At 42.7% G+C, this 13003-nt stretch overlaps 2 long non-coding RNA genes across 4 annotated transcripts in view; both read right to left on the bottom strand.

The window, feature by feature from the left end:
- The window catches only part of LOC145719461 (uncharacterized), a 171725-nt gene that overhangs the window by 5767 nt on the left and 152955 nt on the right, over nucleotides 1–13003 (bottom strand). The gene's annotated exons all lie outside the window — the stretch shown is intronic.
- The window catches only part of LOC115938668 (uncharacterized), a 32240-nt gene continuing 20621 nt past the window's right edge, over nucleotides 1385–13003 (bottom strand). For 2 of the 3 annotated variants that reach the window (XR_014142384.1, XR_014142387.1), the window contains exons 2-3: nucleotides 3609–3768; nucleotides 1385–2851 (exon numbers count right to left, since the gene is read on the bottom strand). This is a non-coding gene — a long non-coding RNA (uncharacterized LOC115938668). The remainder of the gene's footprint in view (nucleotides 2852–3608; nucleotides 3769–13003) is intronic. The other variant, XR_014142385.1, reaches the window with a different exon arrangement.

Genomic DNA, 13003 nt, shown 5'->3' with positions numbered 1-13003 from the left:
GAGGGAAGAAGTCGGCTGTCCAATCTGTCAGAATTTGAAGTTGAAGATGTAGGTAAGTTAACTGAAATGAACAGTAGGTCCAAGGTGCAAGCTTGGGGCCCCGCCTCCTTTGGCTCTTCCAGCCAAGGTCTCTTCAGCAAGAGCAATGAGAATTGCAGTCCAATGCCTGTTACTCTCTTATGTCCATACCTCTTGCAGCCTCCAGGGTGAGAAGACGCTGCTGCAGTGAGTGGCTGAGTAAATAACTGCCTGAAACACAGGTGTGGTCTGGAGGTCGAGCTCTTTATACAGGTGTGACTTAGAGCTTTCTCAGAAAAAGGGTAACAAATAGTCACTGCACCAGAAACAGAAAGTTTCCTTCCCATCTGCTCTTCCCTCTTAGGTAAATGCTCTTATCCTGTCATTCAAAATATGTTTCCCCAAGATCTTGGGGTGTGGGTTCATCATTGGAGCTCACACCTACAGACAGCTGGGACCCTCTCCCCTTCCATGCCAGCACAGCCCAGAAGCGGCCTTCCATGGGAGGTGCCTATATTCTATTCTTCCTCTAAGGAGGAAGGGAGGTGAGTTGAATGAATATGACAGAGCTTCTGGCCTGAGATATCCAGCATGTGATCTTGTTTGTGTTTTTCTGTAAAGGAATGATGCTAAACCCTAGTGACTGGGTTTGGCTCCCCCAAACACCTGGATTTTAGTATCTGAAAATTTAAGCTAATTAGAAAAATTGAGTTCCTACTTACTATAGCTTTCATCTGCTGATATCCATTTAATATGATTATTCCCAGTGTTAATTTCAAGTTCTAAATACAGTCTCACATAATAGGTGGCTCACATAGCATCTCATCTCTTCCTTTACTAATTCTACTGCAGATAAGTGTTCCCTGGGCTACTCAGGCAAATCCTTGTAATCCTGGGCATGTGGTCCTTAAGTAACTAACCTCTTGTTGGAAAAAATACTACTCCTGGTCTTCATCACATTTCTATACTCTACTGAGCCCAGGTTTGGGCAATTTCCAGTTTTCTTGTGTCTAGAGACTTCAGCTGCCTGTAAGACTTCTGAATTTTCTTGTTTTCCTCCCATGTCTGCTGTGGAGCTTCTCACAGTTTTAACTCTCCCTCTGGCTCGCTCTTGCCCTCTTTCCCCCCTCACCCTGGGAATTGAAGGTTTGTGCTCTGAAGTCTCAGTAACGTTGGCTTTTAGTGAGACCACAGTGCAAAATAATAAATGAGATTTTAAACAATGTTTGAAGTGGGTGCGAGCCATGTTGTACGTTTTAAGACTGATATTCTTGCAGAAGCCATTGTGGAAGATGACGAAAGGCAAATGAATCACAGATGAGGGTGAAATGAAACCAATGAAATAAGGAAAATGAACAGACACAGATTTTAGAAATGTTTTTTTATTCCTAATTAGGCTTGATACCACCATGTTTGGTTACTGGAATGTTTTCACTCCCGTCTTCTGATCTTCTTAAAACAGGAAACAAAGAAGTTACTCCAAGGGACCCACATTTCAGTTTCAATGTGTGGCACAGTTAGTTCATGATAAGAGTCTAGTAGCCATCATAACTTTAGTCAACGCTCAGCTTCTCGGTGCAGTGGGTGCTGCCGGGATAGTATTTCATTACTCATGGCAATATGACATTCACTTCCATAACACTACATAGTTCCGTTTCTAACCTGGCATGTAATAATCATAAAATAAAATGAGTGAATAAGAGAACTACAACATATAGCTCTGGTAACCCATTAATACCCAATTTACTAGCCCAGATATGCATGGGAAACCAAAATGGTACCCAAAATGACAAAGATATGAATAGAGAATTTTGTAATTTTAGGTTGAAAATACCCAGCTAGATGAAAGCTCTTAAAAACTGAGTATAATCGTTTATAAAAACCAAAAGCACAATGAGTTATGTTTAAAACAAAAAACAAAAAAACCTAACTTTAGGGAACTGAATTTTTCATGGAGCCAAGCTACCACCCCACTGATAAACTTGCTAACTGACAAAGAGAAAATGCTTCTTACTAGTGAAAAGAACTGCATTTGCCATCACATTAACTCAGTGACCAAAGTCGATGTCACCAACAGTGGGACAACCAGGCTTAATGTGCTGCTGATGTCATGCACTCCCAAGTAGATATTCTCACTTATCGAATATTCTTCAAAATGTATAACCTGAATTTCATCAAGACTTTAGATCTAAGGGATAGGCAGAAGATGAAAGAGCAAAAGAATCAAAAGTCCAGAATTGGGGCATTCTATAAGACAATTGGCCTTGCCTTTTCCAAAAATCAACATAGCATGTGAAAGGGGTATATGTGTGCTATTCTAGATTTAAAAAGACCAAAGACATAATTGTTGTATGTGCTACTCAACTGGATTCTAGAATCAACTGGATTCTAAACTGGAAAAAAAATCTATAAAACCAAAGTTACAGTTTAAATATGGACTGGGTATTACATGATCCTAAATTAATATTAATTAATTTATTAAGTGGGATATATTAGAATTTGGTTATGTAAAAGGATGTGCTCATTTTCTGCTGATGCATGTGTAAGTGCTTGGGGTGTTTAAAATAGTCCAACAACAAGAGAACATATGAAGCAAAGATGGCAAAATGATTATAACTATTGATTAAAGGTACTAGGTCATGGATATTCATTGTACTATTTTTTTCTATTTCTCTGCATATTTGAACATTTTTTAAAAGATTTTATTTATTTATTTGACACAGAGAGAGAGACAGCAAGAGAGGGAACACAAGCAGAGGGAGTGGGAGAGGGAGAAGCAGGCTTCCTGCTGTCTCTTCTCTGTCTCTGTCTCTTCTTCGCTGTCTCTCTCTCTCTGTCAAATAAATAAATAAAATCTTTAAAAAAACGTGCGACAGTGTTCAGGTACTTCTTTCATTTTCCATACTTTTTTCCTTTTTTTTTTCATTCTTCATATTTTTTAAAGATGAAAGCCATTGCATTTGAAAATTCTGATAATATTCTGGTCTGTTATTTCCAGTGTTGAATTTATTTAGGACAGCTAGCATTTGCTCCTAAGTGATCTTATTTTTCAGTTCCTTCTTCTCAAACTTCATCCCGCCCTTTCTCATCTAAAGAGTAAAATGGAGTCTGCGGGTGTGGCCACCTTGTATTTTCACCGTTGACGTTACCTTGACCTGACACTATCACAGCCCTGCATGTATTCTACACTTTCTTGCTTTTGTTTCAAACAGCCCTCTTCATCATCTAGAATGTTAGCCTCCTTCTGGATTTAGTCTTTCTGACTCTTTTCTCACATATTCCTGACAGAGTTTTTGTATCCATGCTTTTTTTCTAGATCATCTTTCACATTTTACATATACCATTTAAAAATATATCTGCTCTCAGCAGACAGCTTCCTGCATGAAGACACTAAATCTTTTTGGCTACCTCCTTCCTTTTTCTTTTTCTTCTTCTTTTTTCCCCCCTGTCTAAGACCATTTACAATAGTAGCAACCAAATTTTATTTTGAGGACTCTCCCCTGCTTCTTTTTGGAATCTCAGACGGCGGGGGGCGGGGGTCAAAGTCAGGCTTTTATAATTTCCTGAGATATTTTAAAACTCCAACCAACCAAGTGTGTGTCTGGCAGTGACCACATCTCTCTGGAATTTTCTGATGGCCAGGTGGCCCTCTTCCAGGATTCTTGTCACTTCTGATTTTCCATGCAGGGCCTCCGAGTTGGCCAGAATTAGAAGCAGGGTGTTAATCCTCTTCATCACTTCCTCTCCCTTCTGAAAGATGAAATTATCGTGTGGGTTAGTGATTCTCAACCTTGCTGCACATTCAAATCACTTGGAGGCACTTAAAAAAGAAGTCTACCCTGAGAGATTCTGCTTTAATTAGAAGGGTGGAGCCTGCCTATCAATATAGATATAGATACTTTTTTAATTCTGGGATTATTCTAATGTGCAGCCAGGACTGAGAACACCAAGTGAGGCAAATTGTGGATTTATCGGATGTTCTGAGTTTAGAAATTGAGACATCTGGCAAATGCCTGGATAGTGGAAGCCCCCATCATTAAGATTCTGGATGCTTCTCTTCTCTAGTCCATTAAGTTTTAACACAGGCAATCTAGTTCTAGCGTGTCTAAACAGGATAATGACAACCAGAACCATGATATTACTTTCTGATTGTTGATATTAATCTCAACACAGCTCTAACATCTTTACACAAGATGAAGCTCGACAGCAAAAGTTCAGAAAGTTTGAAAAGTTCAGAAGACAGTTTGGGACATTAGCTTTTCTGAAATTCCAAATGAAGACAAACGAACTACGTTGCCCTGGATGGTTTCCCTTATTAATTAAGGGAGTCATTTGACAAAGGAAGCATATTTAAAATGACAAAATGAAACACAATTTTTTTCTCCTTCTTTGGTCAGTCTTCAAGATGCCAATTCTCGGTTAGTCAAAAGGCAATTGAGATGTCAAGTACATTAGATTTTTGAAAAATCCCCCCTTACCACACATCACACACAGCACGCATTTGGGCTTTTTTACATCTTCAATTCTAATTGTTAATTATGATCACCGAGTATGCAAGACTGTTCTTTCACCATATGAAATAGCCTTGCTTCTGGTTAGTGGCAGAGCTGATTTTAGTGTCATTCTCAGAGGTAGGCTAAATGTCAGCCAAATTGGGACATTTAAGAGTGAGCAACAAATCAGCCCTGAAGCTGCATGACTTGAATGAGCATCCCCTCAGAGGCCCAGCCGAGGGCACGGCTGCGTCTTGGCAACCATGGCCCATGCGGGGAGTGGACGAGCGTGATTGTGCAACTTGGTAGGCTGTGCCGAGCACTCAGGGCATGCGCAGGAATTCGGCCTCCTAGGAATTAGAGGTGACCGTGGGAGAACATGAGGATGCGATTTTCCTGAATGCTCGCTCAAGAAATAAAAGCCATAGAGGGTCCTAAAACTCTAGCTCTAATCTGTTCTGAGTTAGCTGTGTAGAAACGGCTATCTGGGGACAGTGGAAGTCCAGAGGTATGTTCTATAGCAATCTAAAAACAGATAGACAACAGAAAGGATAAGCCACATTCTCATGTTGAAACACTGCAACTGCTTTCAATTAAGCAGGCCCTTTTGGAATCACATGCATTTTGTCAATAGTTCAGTTTTGCAAATGTTTGGCAATATGGTTTCATCTGACAAACTCTCAATAACGTATTTTTCCACTTTCTAAAGAAAGCACATGTAGAAAAGGGTGTCGAGTAACGTTAAAGAGTGTGTTTCGAAACCGTGGACACTAAGAAAACTAGTGCTGGTTCTCTCTCCAACTCTAACTCCTGCCATCCTAAGCCACGATTATAGGAGTCTAAAAACAATGCATGAGAAGATGGTGGAATGAAACAGAATGCCTGCCAAAAGGAGACAGAGCTAACAGCCGAGTGAACACAACCAACACAGGCTTTCCTAAAATCAGTGGGTTTAACTCGGACTGAGAGTTACTTTCCTGTCTCTTTCATTTTACTGAGATGGACAACATCTATACACACACATACATTTCATCACCCACACTCCAATATCGACGCTGAAAACAACGTATACTGCACAAATTGCAGACTCATGCACGAGTGTTTACAGAAATTTAAAAAATAATCCAGTTACATTTCTGCTCCTACCAAAATTGTGCAATCTTTCTACACAACTCTGTTGACTTTCCTGGAGGAAAGAGAAGATTCCCAGTGCTTCAAATTAAGGTCCACATATTAGCAGAGGAGTTATTGGTTATGACTGATGGAAAACAGATTGGGTATTCTTTCAATCAGAAATAAGTACATTCATTTTATAAATGGTTTGCCACAGGAAAGCAGGCACGTCAGACCTCAGGTGTACATTGCGATCGCTCTTCTACTCTTTCCTTAGAAATGCAGTAAAAACCACCACCTAGTACTTTGAATGTTTTGATTTTGCAAGCAACACAATCTCCCGATTTCATCCTAAATCAACTGGCTGCTTTGACAGAGTTCAACCAGGACTACACAAAGGACCAGGATCAAAAGAAGACAGTCTACCTCTTCATTTGAACTGAGTCAGTGTGAATTAATTTAAAACGTCAAACTTCATTTCTATAAAACAGGCTTGAAAAACAATATTGTTTGGTTAAGAAAGAGGTTAATGAGGAAAATGTAATCCCCACTCGAATGCCATTGGAATGCAAAGCCACATTTATTTGCATGTGTGGTATCTGTAAAAGGCCCAAGGAATTTTGTTTTTGGTGTTTTGAATTGTTTATAATGTATTCTCTTTTTATTCCATCTACTAACAATTCCCAGAAATGATGGAAATCAAAAGACAGAAAAATATAAATGCATTTGGCTTCTAAGAAAATTACCAGTTGCAACATCAGCTCTAGCCACAGTTCATAAAGCAGGTGATTATGGGGTCAATAAAGAACAATGTTATTAAATCAGAAAAAAAAAAAAAATCCCTCGAATCTTGCCAGTTCTGTGATAGCGTCTTAAAGTCTGACACTCCAAAACAGTCCATGCCAAAATTTGCAACAAAATTTCACTAATAAGGATGCTAATTTGCAAGCATATAGTTTGGGTATTCCAGGCTGCAAGACAGACACAAAACACACTGGATAATTTCTTTGACCTTGTAATGTTTTATTACAGCATTTACCAAAGTGTCAAATAAAACAAATCTATTATTTTAAAATCAACACTGGAAAGGTCACTGACTTTTCAATAGACCAGTTTTTCATCACACTTTCAGATGATGTTCTTGCACATTTCAGGGTCAGGATCTGCTTCATTAAGAACACTGGATTTCAAAACAAGCCCTTTTCCCTCAGGCCCAGCAGCCGGAGCAGAGCACTGTGCTGGGAGCCACAGGCCGTCAATTAACAATGAGCCAGGCCCTTGGAGCAAGGGATGTCTTGGCAGAAAGTTGGTCGTATTAACCTTCAAGCCTCGGTTCTCGTTTACCTTGGAGTTGCTTTCCTATCACAGCTATGTGCTAATAAATTACCTCTATTTAATGTAACCATTAGGATTACCATTATCTAAACTTATTTCAATGCCTTGATCTGTCACTTGAATGCTCCCCCACTTTGAAATATGCAAGAATACAAATGAGACAAAAATTAACATTTTTTAAAAAATTTTATTATGTTATGTTAGTCAGCATACAATACATCATTTGTTTTTGATGTGGTGACCCACGATCCATTGTTTTCGTATAACGTACTGCATGGAGCACTGGGTGTTATATGAAAAATTAACATTTCTATGGCCTCTCCTGATATTTCTATTTCTGGCAAATTCTTTTAGAGACGTGGAGTGATAAAATTCTACAGTAACAAAATCCCTTCAGAAACCTCCAGTTCCCTTGCCTAAAGTTTTCCAGGGGTTGGATCTCCTTTGGAGTAACCCCTCCGGCCCCTGTGAGGGAGGAGGGGTGATTTGATTAGTGCCTTGGGAAGAAAGACCTGAGCACGCCCAGTCCAGCCCTTTGGGACCAAACTCTGGCCAGGACAAGAGGTGTGATATGTTAGGCTTCCAGAATGCCAGTTACTTCACAGAAGTAAGCTAACTAGTCCAGAATTAATATAAAAACATAAATGTTAGCAACATGTCCAGTCTGGATTCCGACAGCCCTGCTCCACCTTCTTCACTCTGCCTCTATCTGGAGCCACTTGTACACATCTGTATCATTGCTGACATGCGGTTAGAGGGACTAAGGACCAAGGACAGTCATTTCCACTCAGACATCATTGGGCCAGGGCCAGTCTCACGTGACCACAGCTGCAAGCCACAGAGTGGGGCTGTGTGTGCCTCCTGCAGGGGGCGGTACCATGCGTTTGTGAACAATGACAGTTACCAGAGCAATCAGTTCCTTCTGGACAAAAATTAGTTAAGTGACATATATTCGGTCTCGTCTCTGCTCAAGAAGAACTGATGAGTCAACGAATCAGCTCCTGAATAGTATCTGCAGGGGCAGGGCCCTAAGGTGGGGTTTAGGCAACAAGGTGGGCAGAGGGGATGGCCCTACTCTGTGCTACAGCAGAAATTTGCAACATCCACTCAGCTCCCACATCACACTGAGTGAAGCAGACTTGCCCAAGTAACTCATCATGCATTCTCAGGCTGGAAACTGAAACTCATTATCTTCCCTTAAATCGGTTATAACCTCATCATGGAGTGAGTGTCCAGATATTAGAGCACAGCACAGGACAGTAACAATCAAGTATCGAAATGGGCAGAGCAGACAGTCATTGAGCCTTAGTAAAATAATATTTGCCTGAACGCTCCAAAAATTGCTGTTTTCCCTGCTTTGCTGTGAAAATCAGAAGGGGGTACCAGCAGAAGTGAGGCTTTGTTGCGAGAGAGGCAGACCAAGATGACAGCGATTCAGCACGCTCAGCTCTTCACCCTCCTGATTTCTGGATAGCAGGCAGGCTCGCTGGGATCAGGCTCCGCGCTCCCCAATTGCCCCCTGCTGAGGACAGTCATCTTACCACCTGCAGGGTCTCTACTACCCTCTCTGCCCACACAAATCCTGACCTCAAGTACGAAGCACCCAAACAGCCTCATTCCCTGGATCAGTCAGGGTTTAATACAGGAAAGAGAAGACAATCTAGATCTTTCGAGCTCAGAGGGATTTAATACAAGTTATCAAGTGGAAGGGTTGGAGGAATAGAGTCAGGAGAAGCTGTCAGAACCCCCATAACCACAAGGCTGGTGACTAGACAGTGGACCATGGAATGTAGCCACTGCCCATACTCTGCCTTCCAGAGCCTTCTTGCACACCCACAAGCTAAAGGAAGAGAGCGTGCTCCTCTTTTTTGCCTTTCAATCCTATGTGACTGCATTTCAGTATCAGAACCTAATACACCTTGAATTCTCGCTGCAAAGGTGACTAGGAATTGGTTTTTACACTGCTAGGCCCTGTAATACACGGTGGTGGAGAAACTTAGGAGTGGAGAGCACATAGATAGTAACTAGCAGTCCTATGGGGACTCTATAGCGAATCACTTTTCTTCGTGGTCTGTCCAAGAATGAAGTGCCCGGAACCCATACTCTCCTGTGTCCCCCTCAAGATGGAGAGTCTCCAAACTAACCACTGAGAGCTGACATCGTTGCTGGAGTCACCCTCCTCCAGTTAGAATCCCCTGGCAGCCTTGAGTGTTGGTGGATTGGCTTTGGGGGAGGGGCTTGGGGGGGTTCATGGAATTAAGATGGCATTAGAGAGTGTTTTCGTCTTGCCCTGCAAGCCACCTTCCTACTCCATACCCTTCTCAGAATTTCATGGAGCAGTGGTTCTCAAGGTCTGGTCCTGGGCCAGCAGCAGCAGCATCACTTGGGAACTTGTTAAAAAGGCAAATTCTTGGAGCACCTGGGTGGCTCAGTTGTTAAGCATCTGCCTTTGGCTCAGGTCACGGTCCCAGGGTCCTGGAATCGAGTCCCGCATCGGGCTCCCTGCCTAGCGGGGAGCCTGCTTCTCCCTCTCCCACTCCCCCTGCTTGTGTTCCCTCTCTCGCTGTCTCTCTTGCTGTCAAATAAATAAATAAAATATTTAAAAAAAAAAAAAAGACAAATTCTCAAGCCCCACCCCAGACCTGGTAAATCAAAACTAGATGCGGCACCCAGCAATCAGTGGTGTTAACAAGCCTCCCAGGTCACTCTGATGCATGCTAAAGTTTGAGAACAACTGCTATAGGGAATCAGACATTTCTGGAACAAGAGAAAATGGAAAACAATGCCCGCTTGATTACTGGAGGCAAAAACAGCATACGTCTCAGCACAGAGCTCTAGTCAAGCTAAATGGAGCATGTAGTAGGTCCATCTCTTCCGAAGTCCAAAGCAACATCTCCCTAACCCGTGGCTGACCACACGATGCAGGAACCCAAAGCCGTGACCAGCATGTTTCCAGGGAAGAGAAAAGAGGAAGGCCACACCCAAGCTGGGTCTTGGCTCACTAACTAGCTCTGGTATTTGGAGTGGGAAAGGGATGTCAACCCCTAGATGTCATCCCTTAGGGCAGGCTGTACCTAGCAGGTCCACTTACCAGGAACTAGGAGGACGAGCCAAAGGGACCCATTGCCTTTAAACACAACATGACCTGGCTTCTAGTAAATATGGTTCAATCGGCACCCTAAAACAGTGAGTGTAGTATCTGCTCTCTTCAACACTGAGACTGGGAAGAAGTGGAGGGACAAAAGCATTCCTTACCCCTCAACATCAATCACTGAGCTCCTAACTTGCTTCTCATGGTTCATGGCTATTCTACCTGCTCCTGTTAAGATAATGGGTCCCCTTACCAAAGTATGTGACTCCAGCCATCCCTCCTCCCACCTTTTGGGAGACGGACCACCCTCCCACGTGGACCCAGTTTGAATAAGCAGCCTACTGCTTTGGTCTTTGCTCCAGGGTTCCTATGGTAATCTTCCTCTCTGAGGCCCAGGCTCCGGGTCTTTCTTTCTTGCTGGTCTTCTCCCTGGGGCCCTAGGCCTGACACAATCTCTAATCCAGTGTAACCTTCATAATCAGGAAAGAACCCACCATGTTGAGATTTTAAAATTGAATACCCTGGGGTTGGGGGACGGCTGGCTCAGTCAAGTAGAGCATGTGACTCTTGATCTCTGGGTTGTGAGTTCCAGCCCCACATTGGGCTTAGAGATTATTTAAAAAATAAAATAAATTTTTAATTAAAAACAGAGGCTTTCAAACTCCTTTTTAAAGGTAAACCATGATGAGAAAGACATTTTACCCTGTGATCCAGGACGTAGGTACACAAAAATGGGGGAAAAACAATTTGTGAAAGAATACTTATTCTTTTCTATTTCATTAAAAAAAAAGTACTGCTCAAATCCCACAGTGTCGATTTCATGAGTTACTAATGGTTAGCAACCTGCAGTATGAAAAACACTGATTCCGAGCACACGCTGTAATAAACACACCACCAGCACCATATAAAAAGCAGCATTAATAGCACACTGTCATCATTATTAATGTTGCTGAGTGCTCTATGTGTTTGTATGTATGTTACTGTCATTTCAATTAAAATCTTAAAATTGCTATAGGCCATAATACCAACTCTACTCTTAGTGTTCCAGTGAATTTAAAAACAACAACAACAACAAACTTACTTTTATTGAATTCATCTTAACTTCAAATATGGTGATGATCTGCAACAGTAGCTCATGCGTATGGCTAAATTTTCGTTACCGGATTAGTAGTTATTTTGTAAGTTTCAACATTTTTTATTCAGTGACGTTTGGTTTAGATCAAGTAAATCGATATACTCACATAATGGAGTTTCTCCCTTCTTCCTGTTAAATAACAGTAGTTCAAAGACTGGAAACATTTCAAGGATAAAAAAATGGGGTTTGAAAACTGAAACGTGTGCCTTCCATAATAGATTCAGACCCTCAGCTGGCATACGAGGGAACCTCAAAGCCCTCCATTGACAGCTAGGAGGATTTCTACTTTTTTTTTTTTTTTTTTAATAAACATGCACCTACTCTGTTACTTAGTAGTCGGTAGGCCACCACACACGACACCCAGAGACATGATCCTGCACCCACGGTTATGCGCACCCCGAGGCGCGAGCGCCCTCCCGGCCCCACGCGTCATCTGCTGCACAGACAGATACAGGATGCTGGCAGATTGGAACCGGCCTTAACCTCTCTCCTCGCTCTCCTTCCCCAAATCAAAAACCCACCGTAAACACCGCGAAGAGCCAGAAAACCTCATGGCTTTAATTATTTCCGTTCCCCAAGCTCCATGTGGCACACAGGACACCTCGTTTCCCTTTGGGCTTGCCGTCATGCTGCGAGGGGCGCGAAGAGAAAAGTACATGTCCCTTTCCGCAGAGCGGAGGGCGCAGAGCGAAAGCGCCAGCCTGAGGCTGTGCTCTTCCTCCATCTCTCCTCCCCACCCGGCGCGGGCAGGAGGATCCGCTGGCTCTTGCAGGGGTTGAGAGTTGGCGCCACCTGGCTTTTTAAGGAAGAAGGGGATCAGGAGGTGGATGAGGTTGAAGAAGAGCCGGCGCGCTCCCCTGCACCGCGCGCCTGGGCGGCGTTTAGAAAGCCCTGGTGCGCCCCCCACTTCAAAGCCCCCAGGGCAGCCGGGCAGCTGGCAACGGCGCTCTACGGAAGGAGAGGCAATTACCCTGCCGGGAACTGAAAAGAACGGGGAACTGATGTGAGAATAGCGGATTCCACATTTAAGGCAGGTCCAATGTGCAAAAACAACTGTGGCAACGCAAAGCATTATACTTAAGCACGGGGCAGTTTACACCTTGGTCAGCTCCGGCTCGTTTGTAGCAATCACTTATTCTGTGCAAACTTCCCACGCCGACCCGTGGAAAAAGAAAGACGACAGGAGAAAGGGCATCCGAGGGTTCTGATCTCCACTCGGTTGCAACATTGGAAAGAAGGCATGTTGTTAAACGAATTTTCGGTGTCTCGTTTGTTCACATGCAAAATGAGGAAAACAATGCCATCCGTCACTGCTCCAAGTGACCCATGTAAAAATAAAATGAAAACCTGCCGGGAATATGCTTCAATGTTACTGTTTGAGTAGGAAGGTACAATAACAGTCATAGTAAAAATAGTAATGGGCTGTAATTACCCATTCAGTGCCCTATAAATTTGCAGTACTTGTATATGTGTCTTTGGATATAACGATTCCACAGAATGGTTGCTAATTGGAGGACACTGCTACAAACTGCTTTATCTAGAACCTGGACTAGTTATCAAAAGTATTTATCCACCTATTCAGCAAGCCTTTTGAAGGGTGGAATCTAGAGAAAGTTGTGTTTGGAAACTGCTTTTCCATGTAACCATGAAGGTGCACAAACACAGACATATGGATGCATACAATAGGTGCACTTCAAGTGCACATGTGAAAATGTATACATGCATGGGAAATGTGGGTCTGTACTTATTATAACAATGACTGAGGTACAGCGCTACACAGTTTACAGAAGACTTGCATTCACTTTTTATTTAATCCTC

Source organism: Leptonychotes weddellii, chromosome 2 (assembly GCF_054177405.1).
Source record: "Leptonychotes weddellii isolate Sample4059 chromosome 2, ASM5417740v2, whole genome shotgun sequence".
Classification (NCBI taxonomy): domain Eukaryota; kingdom Metazoa; phylum Chordata; class Mammalia; order Carnivora; family Phocidae; genus Leptonychotes; species Leptonychotes weddellii.
The sequence above is the reverse complement of the archived record's forward strand: the minus strand, read 5'-3'. Positions and strand labels throughout refer to the sequence as shown.